The following is a 19,785-nucleotide window of genomic DNA, read 5'->3' on the forward strand; positions in this document are numbered from 1 at the left end:
ACAAATCTAATATTTATTTATTCGTAAAACAGCACCTGTTATGATTGCCCAAGTATAACTGAAAGGAAATGTCAACACAAGAATTGAGAGAGAGAATTCTCTAGTGCTAAAATCAGTGTAGGATTTGGAACTACACCTGCTGAGTTTTTAACTGTACGCTGCCACTTTACTAGTTGTGTGCTGTTGGGCAAGTTACTTCACTTCTCTGTATTCACCTATAAATTGGAGATGATAATATAATCATTTCATAAGGTTGCCTGGCTCATAATAAGTGTTTAGGTGCAATCTTTACTTCATTTGATATCGAAGTCCAGTGTGGGAAGAAAAGAGGTCTTCACTGAATAAAGCACAAGTCATACCCGATAATTGCAAAATATTCACACTGAAGTGAGATCTGGAAGGAATACCTCTTCTACAATGCAATCTTCATAAACAGACCTGTCACACAACTTTACTACTAAGGAACGGGAGGAACATGTGTATTAAATAGTTCATAATGTGTGTTCCAGAGGCTTGAACTAACTGACCCGTTTTCTGCTAGTGAGATAGCACAATTAAGTCAATCTTAATAGCTTTATAATTGATACAATTTGTGTAAGCTTTCCAAAGGTTGCTGATGTGTCCCTGTTACCAATTTAATGAAGGCCAATTAAATAGGCACAACTCTTCGATGGTAAAAGAATATATTTCGTTTTCCCTATATATTTTGCATTTATATATTTACCCATAAATAATGACATCTGGTAATTAAGTTTTCCATATTTTTTTTTCTTTTTTGGTCAAACTACTTATTTCCATTGCTTTCATTAGCTCAACAACATTTCTTTAAAAAACAGGTTGATTTTCATTGTATTTGGTTACAAAGAAATGAGCTTGACTACACTTAGAACCAAAGTTGAACAGGAAATATACAATGAATTTGATTAAAGTGAGGTGCTGTGGCATTACTTTAATGTCCAACAGCTCTCATTAATTTCTATTTTCTGCTATAATTTTTTTTCTGACCTAAAATTTACATTCTAAAGTTGGACGGAAATAAGATTGGTTCTGAATATATCTTAAAAAAATTTATATTCTCACCACAGTGCCTTGATCCAGAAGGAAAAAACAAACAAACAAAAAACACCTAATGGTTTTGACATGTATAGACTGAAATAATCTAAATTTTGAGAAGTTAATTTAGTCAACAATATCTTTGCCAGAAGCTAAATGTTAATTCACTCCATTATCTTTTTTAAAACACTAGAAACTGAATAGGAGATGGACATTGGAAATGTACATTCTGGTTCTGCCACTAAATTTGTGTGCCTTTGAACAAACTGATGTTTTCTAACCAATCAACAACGTGTGAAATACAAAAGAAAATAAAACTCATCGTGTTTCAATTCGAGGGTGGTTAGGGGCATTCTACTATTAGATATTACTCTCCTCATTATACAGTTTATGGACTAGACTCTAAAGTCACTTTTTTTTTTTTAAGTCTTTATTGAATTTGTTACAATATTGCTTCTGTTTTATGTTTTGGTTTTTTGGCCAGGAGGCATGTGGGATCTTAGCTCCCTAGCCAAGGGATCGAACCTGCTCCCCCTGCGTTGGAAGGAGAAGTGTTAACCACTGGACCACCAGGGAAGCCCCTAAAGTCACTTTTGACTTTATAAAAATCAAATATAAATTAGGAAGTGTGAAAAGTCACTTAGATTCATACCAGGATCATGTACATAACATACCCTTCTGGACATATGTTTGTATTACACAATATTATTGAAACTCTTAAGCAAATTCATTTGACTAATTTTACTCAGAGCATATAATTGTAGTATGTTTGTTAAAAGATGTTATAAACTGTATAATCACACTTTATATATTTCAAAAGGGAAGATGTACTTATTTGTTATAACTACTGTGAAAAATTTTGGAGAAAAACAGCTATATACCCTTCCAATAACAACTTTTGTCATTTTTCCAGGAGAATGTGCTTGTGAAATAGTCTAGGATTCCTTGGCAAGAATACATAAAAGGGAGCTTCCCTGGTGGTGCAGTGGTTGAGAGTCCATCTGCCGATGCAGGGACACGGGTTCGTGCCCCGGTCCGGGAAGATCCCACATGCCGCGGAGCAGCTGGGCCCATGAGCCATGGCCGCTGAGCCTGCGCATCCGGAGCCTGTGCTCCGCAACGGGAGAGGCCACAACAGTGAGAGGCCCGCGTACCGCACAAAAAAAAAAAAAGAAAGGAAAAGAATACATAAAAGCGTCCGTGGTTGAAGTAAGTCAGAAAGAGAAAAACAAACACCGTATACTAACACATATATATGGAATCTAAAAGAACCTAGGGGCAAGACAGGAATAAAGACGCAGATGTAGAGAATGGACTTGAGGACACAGGGAGGGGGAAGGGTAAGCTGGGACGAAGTGAGAGAGTGGCATGGACATATACACACTACCAAACGTAAAATAGATAGCTAGTGGGAAGCAGCCGCATAGCACAGGGAGATCAGCTTGGCGCTTTGTGACCACCTAGAGGGGTAGGATAGGGAGAGTGGGAGGGAGGGAGACGCAAGAGGGAAGAGATATGGGGATATATGTATAGCTGATTCACTTTGTTATACAGCAGAAACTAACCACACCATTGTAAAGAAATTATACTCCAATAAAGATGTTAAAAAAAAAAAAAAGGATCCATGGTGAAAAACATATCAATTGCACTTCTTACTGAGGTGAGCTGTAGATCTTAAACTAGGTAAGCAGAACCACCTGGGAAACTTAGTTACCCTTCTTCCTTTGCTTGAAACCACTAGAATAAAGATCCAAATAGAACGAATGTCTTGTGAAAAGATATACAACTATACCACCATGGTATTTTTCTGAAGACAAGCTTTTTGATCATGATCTCATTCAGGTTTTAACTCAGGTATCAACTGCTCAAAGAGGTCTTCCACTATCAGCATATCTAGGCAGAGTCTCCCACTCTTAAATCCAAGATCTGTTTTGTTTTCTTTGTATCATGTATCATTATCTAAGGTATGTCAGATATTTATTTACCTACAGGACTCTCTCAGTCAAGATCTCTCACTCAAGAAAAGGCAAGCTTCATGAGGGTGGTGACTGTGTCATCTGTAAGTGCCAAAAACTCTGCCTGGAACATAGTAAGTGTTCAATAACTCTTTGCTGAATGACTGCCATCCAGTGAAGATTCACACATGAGTTTTCTCCCTTTTCACACCAGCAGAAAACAAATCTCTGATTTTATAAGAGCAAAGATTATCTAAGCACAAATGAAAAAGCCTATTAGCTAGCCAATGTTATCTGAATCATTATCATTTCAGAGACTCAATGTCACAACAGGCTCCGATTTTAGTACTTATTCACCTCTAACAGAATTATCCATATTTGGGTCTGGCATTCTCACTAGCTTATGATGCCCTCAGGGGATACATCATGTTCATTTGTATTTTTCCAGGGTAAATTTTAGCGCCTTGAGACATTTTGGGTATTCGATAAATGCCCATTCAACAAAAATAACCTACTTTTAATATCAAATCATGAATAAAATAGGGAAACTGAAAACATCTTCGTTTAGTTCTATAACTTTTTGTTGTGTCTCCCGAGAAGTCTTCTGAGTGCTCAGATATCAGCATGGTTTGGAAGGAAGGCAGGGTGAATTACAGGGAATTAAGGAGAAAAGGAGAAGCACAGGTTATTGTAGTGAATGCAGATCACTATGCATAATGACAATATATTCTATAAAACGCTTTCCACAATGTTTTATTTATTTATTTTGGGTTTTTTTTTTTTTTTGGCTGAGCCACGTGGCCTGTGGGATCTTAGTTCCCTGACCAGGGATTGAACCCACGCCCTCTCAGTGAAAGCTCAGAGTCCTAACCACTGGACCACCAGGGAATTCCCCCAAATGTTTTAAAATGTACCAAAGCTCACTTTCAATGCAACTCAATGAGGTTTTATTAAATATGTATGATATGCAAAGAACTAGGGAAGTCACTGTTGCGTGAGGTTAGGAAAAATAAGGAAAACATGGAATCTGTTCTCAATTTGCCTATACTCCAAAGCAGAAGGTAAGCACGTCACATGGGACAAAAAGTAATGAATTCTTGCTGAGGAGGATCAAGAAAAGACCCCAGAGGTGTTTGGTTTTGAGTGGGATACTAAAAGATGAATAAACTTTCTTTAATTATGATGAGGAAATTTGAAGCTAAGGAACATAACAAGCAAGTTGATGCTTAAAAAAAATAAAAAAAAGAAGGTACCAAGGCAAGCTATTTGTTTGGTTTGAGGCGAGGAGCATGTATGGTGCATGGAAAGATAGTTTAAGAGATGAGTACAGTGAGAGAAATGGTAAGTAGAAGTCAGGTTTTAGAAGATCTGCAGTAGGATGGAAGTTTGGTTTTTATTGTGTAGAAAATGTACAGCCGTTAAAGATATTTAAGCAAAGGAGTTATAAGCTTAGATCTTAAGTTCTTCAGTTCATTTATTATATTTTTAAGTTCTCTTGTGTTAAAATAAAGGAAAGATTTATATATATGCAGATTATCATCAGGCAGCCCATTAGAAAGTTAAGAGCAAAGGTTTCCTACTAGTAGATAAATTTAAATTAATAAATTGCTGACATCCTTTTGAAAAAATGCCTAGTAACATGAAATTTTATTTTACTCTTTACTTCCACATCTTTGTTTTTTGATGTGTTCTCCTGAATGCAATATTTCTTTATCAATATATACAGTAATCATGCTGAACACTGTTATATTCTCACTATATTGTACATATGGTTATGTTTAAATATATTTCATGTATAAATTTCAGGATATATAGAGAAAGAGAAATAAGTCTTCAGGTCTTCTCTACTCTCATTTCTTGCTTTCTCACTATATATATATATATATATATATATACACATATATATAGAGAGAAAGAGAGAGTTTACATTGATTTATAATTAAAAAAATAAAAACAATTTTTCTTTCATTCTTCATTTTTGACTTCTTGATATAAAGTTTATTAGTTGAGAATAAAATAAAATAGAGTAAAAGTTTACAATCATTCCTGAATAATGCACATTGTACTCCAATTTATGTTTAAACATTGATTCGAATCGAAAATTTAAAGGTCAAATGTTAGAAGTCTTCAAAACAGTTTTAAACTTGCAGGTTTTTTATTAGAAGTCAAGATGAGTAACTGATAATTTACACATCTGATCAATAAACCTAAGGTTCTTTTTATAATCACTGTCATTTAATATTACTAAGCATATAAAAACCACTGATCTCTGAACTCCCTTTTACATTACAGTGAAGTGTTGGTATCTTCAAGTCTTAAATTAGATTGCATAACACAACTGACCTTAATATAGTAATAAGAACATTTAGTAGTAGAACAAGGTGAAACTAAAATTTCATAGAAATGGCTCTGCCTCTTCAAGAAACCCCTTGTTATTTAAAAATGTATTATTTTTTAGCAAACTGTAATTGTATTATTTTTAAAATCTTATTTAGAGTTAAATGATTGAACACTGTCAAATCTATGATGTTTTATAGGAATTAAATGGAGCTATAAACTTGACTCAAACTTTCTGCTAACTCAACATTCATTCAACAAATATTAACTAAGTACCTTCAATTGGGATACTGCAAGAAGGACAGATATTCTCCCTTCCCTCAAAGTGGTAACAATATAGTGAGACCGCTAAATAAAATACGACATGACAAGCATTATAATAGTGGAAACACGGGGTTCAAGCGTTGTATTAGGCTCCATGAAGTAAAATTTCAAGCTTAAATACAACATTGACCAAACAGGCAAGGGGTAAACATGTGTTTATACATACAGAAGTGAAAGAGAACAGGCATCTCAGAGGAATTGAAAAAAAATTCCTTACAGTAGAGCAGAGTGCAAAGGGTTCAGTGACAAGATTAGTAAGTGAAGGCTAGTTTTCAAAGAGGCTTGCAAACCTTGTTAAGATAATTTGCAATTCTTCCAAAAGGCACCAATAAGTCACTGAAAAATTTAAGGTAGGGGAGTGATATAAAATACAATGGTTAATATTTACTGAGTGTGTTCCAGACTGTCATCTAAATGCTTTTTATGCGTCAGCTCCTTTAATTTTGAGAATAACCCAACAGGCAGATGTAGTTATTATTCTCATCTTGCAGTGAGAAAATTGAGACTCAGAGAAGTTTTTTTTTTTTCTTTCTGTCATCCTTATGCAGGGGCCATGCTAATCTTCTCTGTATCGTTCCGATTTTAGTATAATGTGCTGTCGAAGTGAGCACGAGACTCAGAGAAGTTAACTTGCTAAAGGCTAATTAGTTAACATAGGGCAGAACCAGGGTTCAAATCCATGCATTCTGGCTCTGGGAATGGAGAAAAATAGAGATTCCAAAAATATTTAAAACAATTTGTTGATTAATTTACAGTTGGAAAGGGAAATGAAGTGAAATGCACAGAATTTGGGGGTAGGCAATGAGGTGGTACTCACTTAAAATGGGAATAAAGGAAAAGGAGCAAATTTTTGGTTGTTAAAAGGTAGAGGATGTAAGTACATGTTGGGGGAAAGTGTGCAAAACATGATGAATTCAGGTTTGTTTATTTTGAATGCAAAGTACTTGTATTGAATTAATTTAAAAGGTCTAGAGAAGACTTGTAGGGGAGAAAAGTAACCTTCCACTACCCTCTTAGGTTCGGTGACAAGACCTGAGAATTAAACTGACATAGAGTAACAGGAAAAAAGCACACAAGTTTTATTTAATACAAGGGATACTTCATACGAAAAATAAAGACCTGAAGAAGTAGTTAGGACTGAGAGTTTACCTGCTTTTTTAACCAGAGAATGGTAAATTTGTGATGAAGTGTAAACATAAAGGAAAAGGGATTAAGCTACTAGGGGCACTAAATTGTGGGAAAGCGACTAGGAAATACATGGGGGAAACAAGTGGAAAGTAAGGGTTATTTTCATTTTTGTACATTTTTTTGCTCAGATCCATTTTGGCATTGACTCCCACTCTCTGGTGATAAGAATGTTCTGCTCTTCCTGCCACATGGAAATTTTACAATCTGCTTTTAGATAGAAAGGGGGGGGGGGGATCAGAAAGCTCTTCTTCATCTGCTGTTTCTCAATTGCCTTTAGTTCAAAATAATGTGCCAAAGTGACAGGTTTTGGGGTGGCGTATTCTTAACCTCTTCAGTCTGCAGTTTACTAAGATATCTGCTCTTGGCATACAGGTTTAGGCATCATAAATTCAGGAAGCTCATTGAAGCCACTGAGATGTCTGACATTACCCAGATAAACTGAGTAGAAGGAGAAGAACTGATGACCTAGAAACACTAATGATAAAGAAGAAAATGTAGAAAGAATAGTCGACAACTGAGATGAAGCAAGAGTAAGTTGACAGAAGAGTGTGGTATCACAGAAGTCAAGGGAAGATTGTTTCCATCAATTTCAAAATGAACTCAATCATAAAAGTATCAAAAAAGTCCTTCTTGGGCTTCCCTGGTGGCGCAGTGGTTGAGAGTCCGCCTGCCGATGCAGGGGACATGGGTTCGTGCCCCGGTCCGGGAAGATCCCACATGCCGCGGAGCGGCTAGGCCCGTGAGCCATGGCCGCTGAGCCTGCGCGTCCGAGCCTGTGCTCCGCAACGGGAGAGGCCACAACAGTGAGAGGCCCGCGTAACGCCAAAAAAAAAAAAAAAAAAAAAAGTCCTTCTTGAAATAATAACTCTAGATTTTTTTCTGGGTAACTAGTAAAATGGTTGTACAATAAAGAGTAAAGCTACGGAGAAGCTGCTTTTGAGGGATAATCAGTTCAATTTTAAGTATCTTTACTTTGAAGTAGGACATTTATTCATTCAATAAGTATTTCTTGAGCATTTAATATGTCCCAATACTGTTCTAGACTCTTGATATACATCTTAAACAAAGCAGAAAAGGGGAAAAAAATCCTAGAACTAAATGTTCTGGCAAGGAAAGTAAACTTAAAATTAGATAGATTTATCTATCTATCTATCATCTAACTATCTAGTAAAATAAAAGTAAAATATACATGATAGGGGGATCTAGAGTCAGGGGTAGGGTTGGGGACAGGGTAGCTTGTGATTTTACCTAGGATGGTCCAGTGGGCCTCCTTGAAAGTGTAACAATTTAAAAAAGGCAAAGTTGATGAGAGAGTTACCCATGCAGATACTTGGAGGAGATATTCCAATCAGGGGGAACAAACAGAATAAAAGTCCACAAGTGGAAACATGCTCTGCATGTTCCAAAACTTTAAGGAGGCCCATGTTTGGAGCTTTTTACAGAAAACAGGAGGGGTAGGACTGAACCACATCAATTGAGTAGGCAAACACTGCACAAAAATGTAGTTTTCAGGTGAAGACTGGGAATTCAGTTATAAATGGAGGTGTCAGAAAAAAAAAATGTGAAGATGTTGAGAAGTTAGCTTGAAATGAATTTTGGAGTTCAGGAAAGTGGTCTGTGCTACAGATAACATTTGTGAGTCTTAGGAACATAGGTGGTATTTAAATCAATGAGCTCACCCAGGGAGTGTGGGGACAAAGAGAAAACAAGAATAGACTGAGCTAGGAGGCACTCCAACCCAAGGGTTTGGGAGAAAAGGAACCAGCAAAGGAGACTGGAAAGAAGCATCAAGAGGAGGAAACCCAAGAGAATGAGCTGTCCTGATGAGAATGTATCAAGGAAAAGGGAGTGGGGAGTGATCAACTGTGTTGGATGTTTCTGATTGGTTAAGTACGATGGATTGACAATTGACTACTGAGTTTAGCAGCATGAAATCCTTAATGACCTCAGCAAGTGCAGTTGCAATAAGGTAGTGAGGGCAAAAGCCTGATGAGGTGAAATCAAGAGAGAATACGAGGAGAGGGATTGGTGATAGTGAGTGTAGACAAGTGTTTTGAGAATTTCTACTGCAGTGGAAATACCAGCAAGCAATAGGAAACATTAGCCAGAAGGCTCAATTGAAAGGTAAATATTTAGAAGTCACTTTTTGTGTGCTAAGTAGAATTTAAATGGTATTGGGGATATAGAAATAAAAGTGGCACTGTTCCTTTCCAAGGAGCTCCGAAATACAAAAGTGAACAGATATTAAAATATAGCTTGACAACATTTAGAGAAGAGCTAACACCCATCCTTCGCAAACTCTTCCAAAAAATTGCTGAGGAAGGAACACTCCCAAACTCATTCTTTGAGGCCACCATCACCCTGATACCAAAACAAGACAAAGATACTACAAAAAAAGAAAATTACAAACCAATATCACTCATGAATATAGATGCAAAAATCCTCTACAAAATACTAGCAAACAGAATCCAACAACACATTAAAAGGATCATACACCATGATCAAGTGGGATTTATCCCAGGGATGCAAGGATTCTTCAATATACGCAAATCAATCAATGTGATACACCATATTAACAAACTGAAGAATAAAAACCATATGATCATCTCCATAGATGCAGAAAAAGCTTTTGACAAAACTCAACACCCACTGATGATAAAAACTCTGCAGAAAGTGGGCATAGGGGGAACCTACCTCAACATAATACAGGCCATATATGACAAACCCACAACAAACATCATTCTCAGTGGTGAAAAACTGAAAGCGTTTCCTCTAAGATCAGGAACAAGACAAGGATGTCCACTCTCACCACTATTATTCAACATAGTTTTGGAAGTCCTAGCCATGGCAATCAGAGAAGAAAAAGAAATAAAAGGAATACAAATTGGAAAAGAAGTAAAACTGTCAAACTCTATAAACTGTTTGCAGATGACACAATACTATACATAGAGAATCTTAAAGATGCCAGCAGAAAACTACTAGAGCTAATCAATGAATTTGGTAAAGTTGCAGGATACAAAATTAATGCACAGAAATCTCTTGCATTCCTATACACTAATGATGAAAAATCTGAAAGAGAAATTAAGGAAACACTCCCATTTACCATTGCAACAAAGAGAATAAAATACCTAGGAATAAACCTACCTAGGGAGACAAAAGACCTGTATGCAGAAAACTATAAGACACTGATGAAAGAAATTAAAGATGGTGCCAACAGATGGAGAGATATACCATGCTCTTGAATTGGAAGAATCAATATTGTGAAAATGACTATACTACCCAAAGCAATCTACAGATTCAATGCAATTCCTATTAAAGGAAACCACAAAGAAGACAAAAAGACAACCCTCAAAATGGGAGAAAATATTTGCAAACAAATCAATGGACAAAGGATTAATCTCCAAAATATATAAACAGCTCATGCAGCTCAATTTTTAAAAAAAACAACCCAATCCAAAAACGGGCAGAAGACCTAAATAGATATTTCTCTAAAAGACACACAGATGGCCAAGAAGCACATGAAAAGCTGCTCAACATCACTAATTATTAGATAAATGCAAATCAAAACTACAATGAGGTATCACCTCACACCAGTTAGAATGGGCATCATCAGAAAATCTACAAGCAACAAATGCTGGAGAGGGTGTGGAGAAAAGGGAACCCTCTTGCACTGTTGGTGGGAATGTAAATTGATACAGCCACTATGGAGAACAGTATGGAGGTTCCTTAAAAAACTAAAAATAGAATTACCATATGACCCAGCAATCCCACTACTGGGCATATACCCAGATAAAACCATCATTCAAAAAGACACGTGCACCCCAATGTTCATTGCAGCACTATTTACAATAGCCAGGTCATGGAAGCAACCTAAATGCCCATTGACAGGCAAATGGATAAAGAAGATATGGTACATATATACAATGGAATATTACTCAGCCATAAAAAGGAATGAAATTGGGTCATTTGTAGAGACGTGGATGGATCTAGAGACTGTCATACAGAGTGAAGTAAGTCAGAAAGAGAAAAACAGATATCGTATATTAACGCATATATGTGTAACCTATAAAAATGGTACAGATGAATTGGTTTGCAGGGCAGAAATTGAGACAGAGATGTAGAGAACAAACGTATGGACACCAAGGGGGGAAAGCAGCGGGGTGTGGGGGTGGTGTTGTGATGAACTGGGAGATTTTGATTGATATGTATACACTGACGTGTACAAAATGGATGACTAAGAAGAACCTGCTGTATAAAAAAAAATTAAATTAAATTAAAACGTATATATAGCTTGATAATTGCTGTAATAAGAGGAAAAGCGAGGATGTATAAGAGGGCATTTATCCAGACTAGGTGGGAGAAAGAATGCTCCTTTACAGTCACTGGCTTATAATGTAGGTGTTGGCAGATAAGTCAACGTTACTGAGAAGAAAGGATGGAGAAAGGAGAACAAATATAGAAGTAATCCAAGCAGAACATAACTGTGCCTTAAAAGGCACAGAGACATGAACTGCAAGTACTTAGGTGGTTTGGGAGTGTAGAATCTAAGAATATGGAAGGGGTCAGCTAAAGGTATGGGAAATCAGGTATGGGAAAAGAGGAGTCAAATTCTCAAACACTGTAGTCCAAAACAGGAAATTTTTTCTTTAGTGAAAAAGAGAGTAATGGACAGTCTTTGAGTGGGATCAAGTCTTAATCAGATTTGCATCTTTAAAACATTATTCAGCAGTAGGGAGAATGGAATGACAAATTTCTAAGCGTTTAAAGTGGTTGATTAAGGTTTTTTGAGAATTACCTACATAAAGGTGATAACTGAGCAGCAATAATGAATATCAGGGGAAAACTAAATTTGCAACCAAATTAATCTTGCAAAAATCTACTGTCACAACCCTAGTTAAAACTCTTCAATGGCATTCAGAATCTTGACTCCTTCCCGTAGATTTCCTAGCCCTGTATTCTCCTTCAACCCAGTGCTTCAGGCATATTATCCTTCTTTCTATTTCCAGAACTCTCCAATCTCACTTGGCCATGATAGGTGACCTCTGATTCTAGAATGCTTTTTCTCTAGATAGGCACATGGCTGATCTCTTACTGCCAGGAGTCAGCTGCACTGTCATCTCCCAGATACACACAGTCTAAAGTAACCAAGCAGTTACTTTAACTCATGATTCTGTTTTAATTCTCTGCATAGTACATCGGCCATTATCTTCTTTTATTATTTTGATTGCTTTACTGTCTATTTCCTTCCCAAACTCCAGTTTGCTAAACTAGGATGTGAGCTCTGCAAGAATAGTAATCCTGTCTGTCTTTACCTTTGAATCACTGCACCTGGTACAGTGCCTGAAGCACAGGAGCTCAACAAATATTGTCTGAGTGAGTAAATGAATGAATATTTCTATGCTCCTTTTAAGTATACACACTAATTATTTTAAATGGAAAATATATTTTCTGACTTTAAAAAGGACAATCTTGCAGGAAAGTCTGAAAAACTGTCACAGCCTAGAGGAGCCTAAGGAGATATGATGTTTAAATGTAATGTGATATCCTGATAGGATCCTGAAACAGAAAAAGGCATACTTAAAAACTAAGTGAATCTGAACTATGCATTTTAGTTAATAATAATATATCAATATTGGTTCATTAATTATAATGAATGTACCATACTAATGTAAGGTTGTAATAGTAAAGGAAACTCTGTGTGTAGGAGGGATATATGGTATTGGAACTCGATACTAACTGACCAATTTTCTGTAAGTCTAAAACTTTTCCAATAAATACTCTGTACTAGTAAAAAAAAAAAAATTAAAAAGTATACGTTGTGGATTAATCTCCAAAATTTATAAGCAGCTCATGCAGCTCAATAACAAAAAAACAAACAACCCAATCCAAAAATGCGCAGAAGACCTAAATAGACATTTCTCCAAAGAAGATATACAGATTGACAACAAACACATGAAAGGATGCTCAACATCACTAATCATTAGAGAAATGCAAATCAAAACTACAACGAGATATCATCTCACACCAGTCAGAATGGCCATCATCAAAAAATCTAGAAACAATAAATGCTGGAGAGGGTGTGGAGAAAAGAGAACACTCTTGCACTGCTGGTGGGAATGTGAATTGGTACAGCCACTATGGAGAACAGTATGGAGGTGCCTTAAAAAACTACAAATAGAACTACCATATGACCCAGTAATCCCACTACTGGGCATATACCCTGAGAAAATCATAATTCAAAAAGAGTCATGTACCAAAATGTTCAATTCAGCTCTATTTACAATAGCCCGGAGATGGGAACAACCTAAGTGTCCATCATCGGATGAATGGATAAAGAAGATGTGGCACATATATACAATGGAGTATCACTCAGCCATAAAAAGAAATGAAATTGAGCTATTTGTAATGAGATGGATGGACCTAGAGTCTGTCATACAGAGTGAAGTAAGTCAGAAAGAGAAAGACAAATACCGTATGCTAACACATATATATGGAATTTAAGAAAAAAAAAAATGTCATGAAGAACCTAGGGGTAAGACGGGAATGAAGACGCAGACCTACTAGAGAATGGACTTGAGGATATGGGGAGGGGGAAGGGTAAGCTGTGACAAAGTGAGAAAGTGGCATGGACATATATACACTACCAAACATAAAATAGATAGCTAGTGGGAAGCAGCCACATAGCACAGGGAGATCAGCTCGGTGCTTTGTGACCACCTAGAGGGGTGGGATAGGGAGGGTGGGAGGGAGGGAGACGCAAGAGGGAAGAGATATGGGAACATATGTATATGTATAACTGATTCACTTGTTATAAAGGAGAAACTAACACACCATTGTAAAGTAATTATACTCCAATAAAGATGTAAAAAAAAAAAGTATACGTTGTGAACAGTTGAAAATACATAAGTATATACATTAAAACTGGAAAGTCTATGTATGGAATAACACCCACCTCTCCCAAAAGGAATTTCTTTGACAGTTAGTTGTGGACCCCTCCAGACTTGTAAATATTTACACATACATACAGATAGATGTGATCACCATAATAACGTTATTTGTTTGGTTTTGCTTGCTTGCCTTTTTTTTTTTTTTTAACTTGCTACTGTATCATACCCATCTTTCTAAGTCAATACGAGATCTACCTCATTCTTTCTGTGGCTAAAGATTATTCCACTATTTGGTGTAGCATTTTATTCAACTGGTTTCCTACTGATACAGTTAAGTCTTTTTGTTGATATAAACTGTGATACAAGTGTACCTTGTGATCGTCTCTATATGCTTATTCTTCTCAGTGGTGGAATGCTACCACATAATGTGGGTCTGCCACAGCTACTCCCTAAGTCCTAGTTGTAGGTAAAGAGAACAGCACTGTTTTGTGATTGTATGCCAAAATTTATAAAGGAACATTACAGAAACATGGATGTGAGTAAAAATTGTCTTTCTGGTAGGATATTTAAGAGGCTGATAACAGTAAGGAAGGAGATCTGAATGACTGGGCAGAGAGGCAGGGGAGAGGCAGGGCTGCTTGCACCACACAACTCCAAGGGGGTACCACTGAAATAGGTCACAATGTCAGTGGCGTGCCCCAGAGTTAGCAATGCAGCAGGCTCAGTGGGAAGGAGCCATACCTATTATTCTACTTTTTGAATTTTAAACCATATACCTATATTAGCTATTCAGAAATAATCTGAAATAATCTATTTTTTCCTTTTAACAAAAATGATTGCTTTCATACTATAACTATAAGAGAACAATCAAAAGAACATTTTAATCTATACTTAGGGCTTAAAAGTAACTATTGGTATTGTCATAACTCTATGGTAGATTATTACATCAAAACTGGATGAATATATCAATATGTACCATTAAATGAGAAAAAGTATTTTTGGTTGCATCTAAGAACACTGTTTGCCCAATAATTCTCTTGTTTTAGATATAGAATCACTGGACATTAATAGATATAGTTATGCCCAGCTGCAAAAGTATACCTTTTAATGAAGCATTTAGCTATGCAAAGCTAAATCCCTTGGGCTATCCCTGAGTAGCCCAAGGGATAATGGTCAGAAGTAGGGGAGATGGTCAAATACAGTTGGGTGAGACATTTAGAAAGTTCTAACAGAGATGAATATTTTAGTTACCTGTCCTTATGCTTCTTTCTATGTAAAAATTAGCATGGATGCTAAGTAACCATCTTGTCATTTTGAGGATGGAAACCCATGTGCTAAAGACAATAGAGCAGAAAAGCAGATGAAGCCTTGGTCTCTGATACGGAGTTTTCACGCTAATCCTGAACCGTTTCGGCTGCATTGCCTTTTTACTTAATGAAAATAAAACCCTAGTTTAAGTTGTCATAGTTAAGTTTCTGTTACTACTGGCTGATAAGGGAAAATATCAGAATTATAACTCTGTTGGGAGCAGTATTAAAAAATCATTTGTTTGGTTCCAAGCCATCAAGGAACTACTCTACTGCAAATGACACCTTAAAACTTCCATTGCTTTCCTGACCTGTACCAGAAAGTAGGACCTTAAATCTGTAATTCTATTTTAAATGTATTTTTTTCCTTCTGGTTAGGTACATGATTATAATGCTGTTAAAGAAATAGCAAAGTAGGGCTTCCCTGGTGGCACAGTGGTTGAGAGTCCGCCTGCCGATGCAGGGGACACGGGTTCGTGCCCCGGTCCGGGAGGATCCCACATGCCGCGGAGCGGCTAGGCTCATGAGCCATGGCCGCTGAGCCTGCGCGTCCGGAGCCTGTGCTCCGCAACGGGAGAGGCCACAACAGTGAGAGGCCGGCGTACCACAAAAAAAAAAAAAAAAAGAAATAGCAAAGTAAATTGATGTCCATTCTCTTGTGTTTGCGTAGAAAGTATATCTATTTATATTCTATGTATTTAAAACTCTTCTGAAAGTAAACTCATGCTCGGAAAGCCAAGATGCGTTAGAATGGACTTTAAATAAACAATTTTACAATTAAGTAGTTATCTAGGCTTTGATCAAGAAGTTATAAGACAGAAGAAAATAAAATTTGGTGAAAAGTGAGAAAATATTTTTGTTTTAAGTGAAAACATTTTATTTAAAAACAAAAGGGCTTTTTTTTTTCTCACCCTTATTAGAATTACTTCCTGAAGCATTTACAAGCCACGTATATACAAACAGCAGCTGGAACATTTTGTTTACTTATAGGAAATGTGCAAACTGGAAGAGTCAGAAATGACTTTGTAAAGTGGCCATCTCTGCCTGACCTGACACATTAGCCATGGGAATTTTGAGAGATTCCCAAAATGATGTTCTTTGCACGTCAAAGCAGGAACTCCCTCATCAACATCTGTCATTATCCTTTGGAGGTTTTCAAATTATTAGATTTATGAACTGACCTACCTATGTTCTTAAATAATAACCTGAATAATTTACACTGCTTACATTACATATGGTTTTACTATCTTTTGATTCAACAATTGCTTTACAACAGTATTTAGTGACTGCAACTTATAGAAAAGAATTCTTATATCTTCTTTATCTAAAGAAAACTACTCTGCTTTGTAGATGGAAGTTACTTTCTTTGATCTCAAAGTCTTTTAGAAATAGGTTCAGGGCACCAGAAACATGCAGGCTGCAGATTTATATTTTTTCTCTTACTGACTCAAATCAAGTGCAGATTTATCAAGCTGTGAAATATATTAAGTTCACAAGGTTTTAACAAAGGGTTACCAAACCTGAAGAACCTGGTGTGATTCAAACTACTTTCAGATGTCCTTTTAATTATATTAAATGAAAGTTTGGGTTGGCTTTGATGCTTCTGGGCAAACATCGAAATCTCCTGAAAGAGCTGCTAAAAGTACTCCCCGTTGCTGCAGTTAATATACTACATTGTATGCACACCACTAGCCAATTTATTCTAGCCACTTTAACAAGGATATCCAGCCTGACAGGCCACACAGAATAGTATCACAAGTCAAGCAAAGCACAAATCATTAGAGGACTCAGAAAGTCGTTTGACATGCACCATGGAGCTCTTTGTCACACAGCCAATTAAGTGACCAAACAAGAAACTTGAAAATACTCATTAATTTCTTCCTAGCAGTATAAATGGAGGTTAGAATCTTTCTTGTCTCATGCACCAAAGGCACACAAGTAAAACTGGCATAATTCAATCTGCACTTTGTCAAAGGTGCAAGTAGCAACTTTGGTTCACAGAAAGTCTGCATTACAGACAAAAAAATGAAAGCAATAGGTAAAAATGTTTATGCAGTACATATAATAATATAGATATCTGGGCTTTGGAATTTTAAAATTCATCAAAAGTTGACGTTACTTTTATCACTGAAAAGCTGTAACAGCATTTTCTTTCTTCTTTTTTTTTTTTTTTTTTTTTTTTTGCGGTACGCAGGCCTTTCCCTTTGCGGAGCACAGGCTCCGGACGCACAGGCTCAGCGGCCATGGCGCACGGGCCCAGCCGCTCCGCAGCAAATGGGATCCTCCCGGACTGGAGCACGAACCCACGTCCCCTGCATCGGCAGGCGGACTCTCAACCACTGCGCCACCAGGGAAACCCCTGTATCAGCGTTTCTGAGCAGATTCAGCAGCACTTGACATCATTTCCTTCTCCATGAAACAAGAACTTGAGTTGACTCCCCGATGCCATACTCTCCAGGTCCTACTCCTTCTTTAAGGCTGGTCATTAGTCTCTACGGCTGGTTCCTCTTCCTCTCCCTGACCTGGGGACAGTGTCCTGGGGCTCAGCTCTAGATTCTCTTCTCTTTCTACACTCATTTCCTTGATGAATTCATCTAGTACATTGGCTGAAAATGCCACTCTAAGTGAAACATTACTAAATGATTATGCCTAGCTTGACCTCTCAGGTAAATTTCAAGCTCGTATATCTAACTGTATATTTACCATCAATATTGCATACCTAATAAGAATCTCCAACTTAACATGCCCCTGAGTGAAGTTCTTTTCGTGCTCCTCCCAAATTGGTCACAGATTGACTATCTCAATAAATGGTGACTGCATCCTTCCAGTTACTCAGTCAAAACACTTTGTGTCATCCCAACTCTTCTCTATCTCTGACACTTCACATACAACCCCTTAGCGAATCCTGTTTGTTCCACTTAAAAAAATTCCCAAAGCTGAAGAATTATCTCAGCATCCCACACTCATATCCTGTTCCAAGTGAATGTTGTTATTGCCCAAATGGTCACCCTGTTTCAGCCCTTACTTTTCCTGCTATAATCTATTCTCCAGTTTTTTTTTTTTTTTTTTTTTTTGCACTATGCGGGCCTCTCACTATTGTGGCCTCTCCCGTTGTGGAGCACAGGCTCCGGACGCTCAGGCTCAGCGGCCATGGCTCACGGGCCTAGCCACTCCGCGGCATGTGGGATCTTCCCGGACCGGGGCACGAACCCGTGTCCCCTGAATCGGCAGGCGGACTCTCACCCACTGCGCCACCAGGGAAGCCCTATACTCCACTTTTAAAACACATCACATCATGTCATCCTTCTGCTCATAAACCTGCAGTGGTTTCCTGTGTGTCTATGAGTAAAAGTTGAAGTCCTTACGATGGTCTATCAGATCTGCCCCACAGATTAATGTCCTGTTACCCTCTTCTCTTTCACCCTCCTCCAGTTGCATTCGCTTCCTGGACAACATGGGCATATTTCCACCTCAGAAACTTTGTTTTCTCTGCTGGAATGCTTTTTCCTGCATATCTTCACAGTTCACTCCTTCAGAGTTTTTCTGAAATGTCACCTCAGTGATGCGTTTCTTGCTCTATTTTTCTCCGTAACATTTATCATCATCTCACATACCATATATTTCACATACTTAGCATACTGTTTATATTCTGCTACTGGACGTTTCACCCTAGGAGAGAGAGCAGGGATTTTGGCCTGTTATGGGCACTGCTATATTCCCAGTACTGATAAAATTACTGGGCACATGTGCTGAACTAGTAATTCTTGAATGTTTTTGTCGTTCACTACTATGTGATGTTTTTTACATAGTTTTGAATATAGAGATTGCTTTCACACTGATGGTACCTAGGATACAGATTTCTAGTGGATAATGAAGGTGAAACAAACAAAATAAATAAATAAAATAAACAAAAAAAGCAAACTACTAATTCCAAACTGAAATAAAAAGAGACCTTATTACAAATACTTGGTAAGATTTAAAGAACACATAGACTATCTGCCTTTGAAAAAAAAGGAAAGAAAAATTTAAGGAAGGATGAGGAAGGATGGGAAGAGGGAGGAAACCAGGTATGCATATATATGTGTCTTTTAAAAAAATTTGCATCTATTTACCAATTTTTTCTGATCAGTTCTCAGCCCAACTATGCAAATAATAGTAGGTTCCAAAGAATGACTCAAAAGATTCACATCAAATACTGTATGTACTTATATTTCCCATTAAGCAAGATCGACTGCAAACTCTAGGGAGTCCATGCCACCTCTGAGATTTGGAGGACAAAAGAAACTGCTGATAAATATCAAAACATATTTCTTAACTAGGAAAATGTCCTGCTTTTAAAGCAGTAAAAAATGAACGCTAGTAATTTTTAATAGTTCCTGCTAAAGAGAAGAACAATGTTAACAAACATTACTATTTAAAAGATGGGAACTTGGGATTGAAAAATGAGAAAAAAATATAAGTTCTGGTTACATTTATAGAACATGAAGGCAGTTGTTCTTAAGCTATTTGAGGTCACATTCTACTCTCAGATTCTCATGAAAACACAGACCTCTCTTTGGAGCCATATAATTTTTTTATTCATTCATGGATTACCCTCCTAAAACTTCCCCTGCCCCCATTCCACCACTAGAGTTAAGAACTTATGCAATTCACATGTACTCGGATGGTTATAATCAAAAAGAGAAAATAACAGTGCTGCTGTAGATGTGGAAAAACTGGAACCCTCACGTATTG

The 19,785-nt window shown here is 37.1% G+C and overlaps 1 protein-coding gene and 1 non-coding gene across 6 annotated transcripts in view; both read right to left on the bottom strand.

The window, feature by feature from the left end:
- The window catches only part of ADGRL3 (adhesion G protein-coupled receptor L3), an 872,689-nt gene that overhangs the window by 140,326 nt on the left and 712,578 nt on the right, over window positions 1-19,785 (bottom strand). The window lies entirely within an intron of this gene.
- On the bottom strand, window positions 6,172-6,280 carry LOC132426391 (U6 spliceosomal RNA). The gene has a single exon (XR_009519685.1). It is a non-coding gene; the product is annotated as a U6 spliceosomal RNA (small nuclear RNA).

The sequence above is a fragment of the Delphinus delphis genome, chromosome 5, assembly GCF_949987515.2.
Source record: "Delphinus delphis chromosome 5, mDelDel1.2, whole genome shotgun sequence".
Lineage (NCBI taxonomy): Eukaryota > Metazoa > Chordata > Mammalia > Artiodactyla > Delphinidae > Delphinus > Delphinus delphis.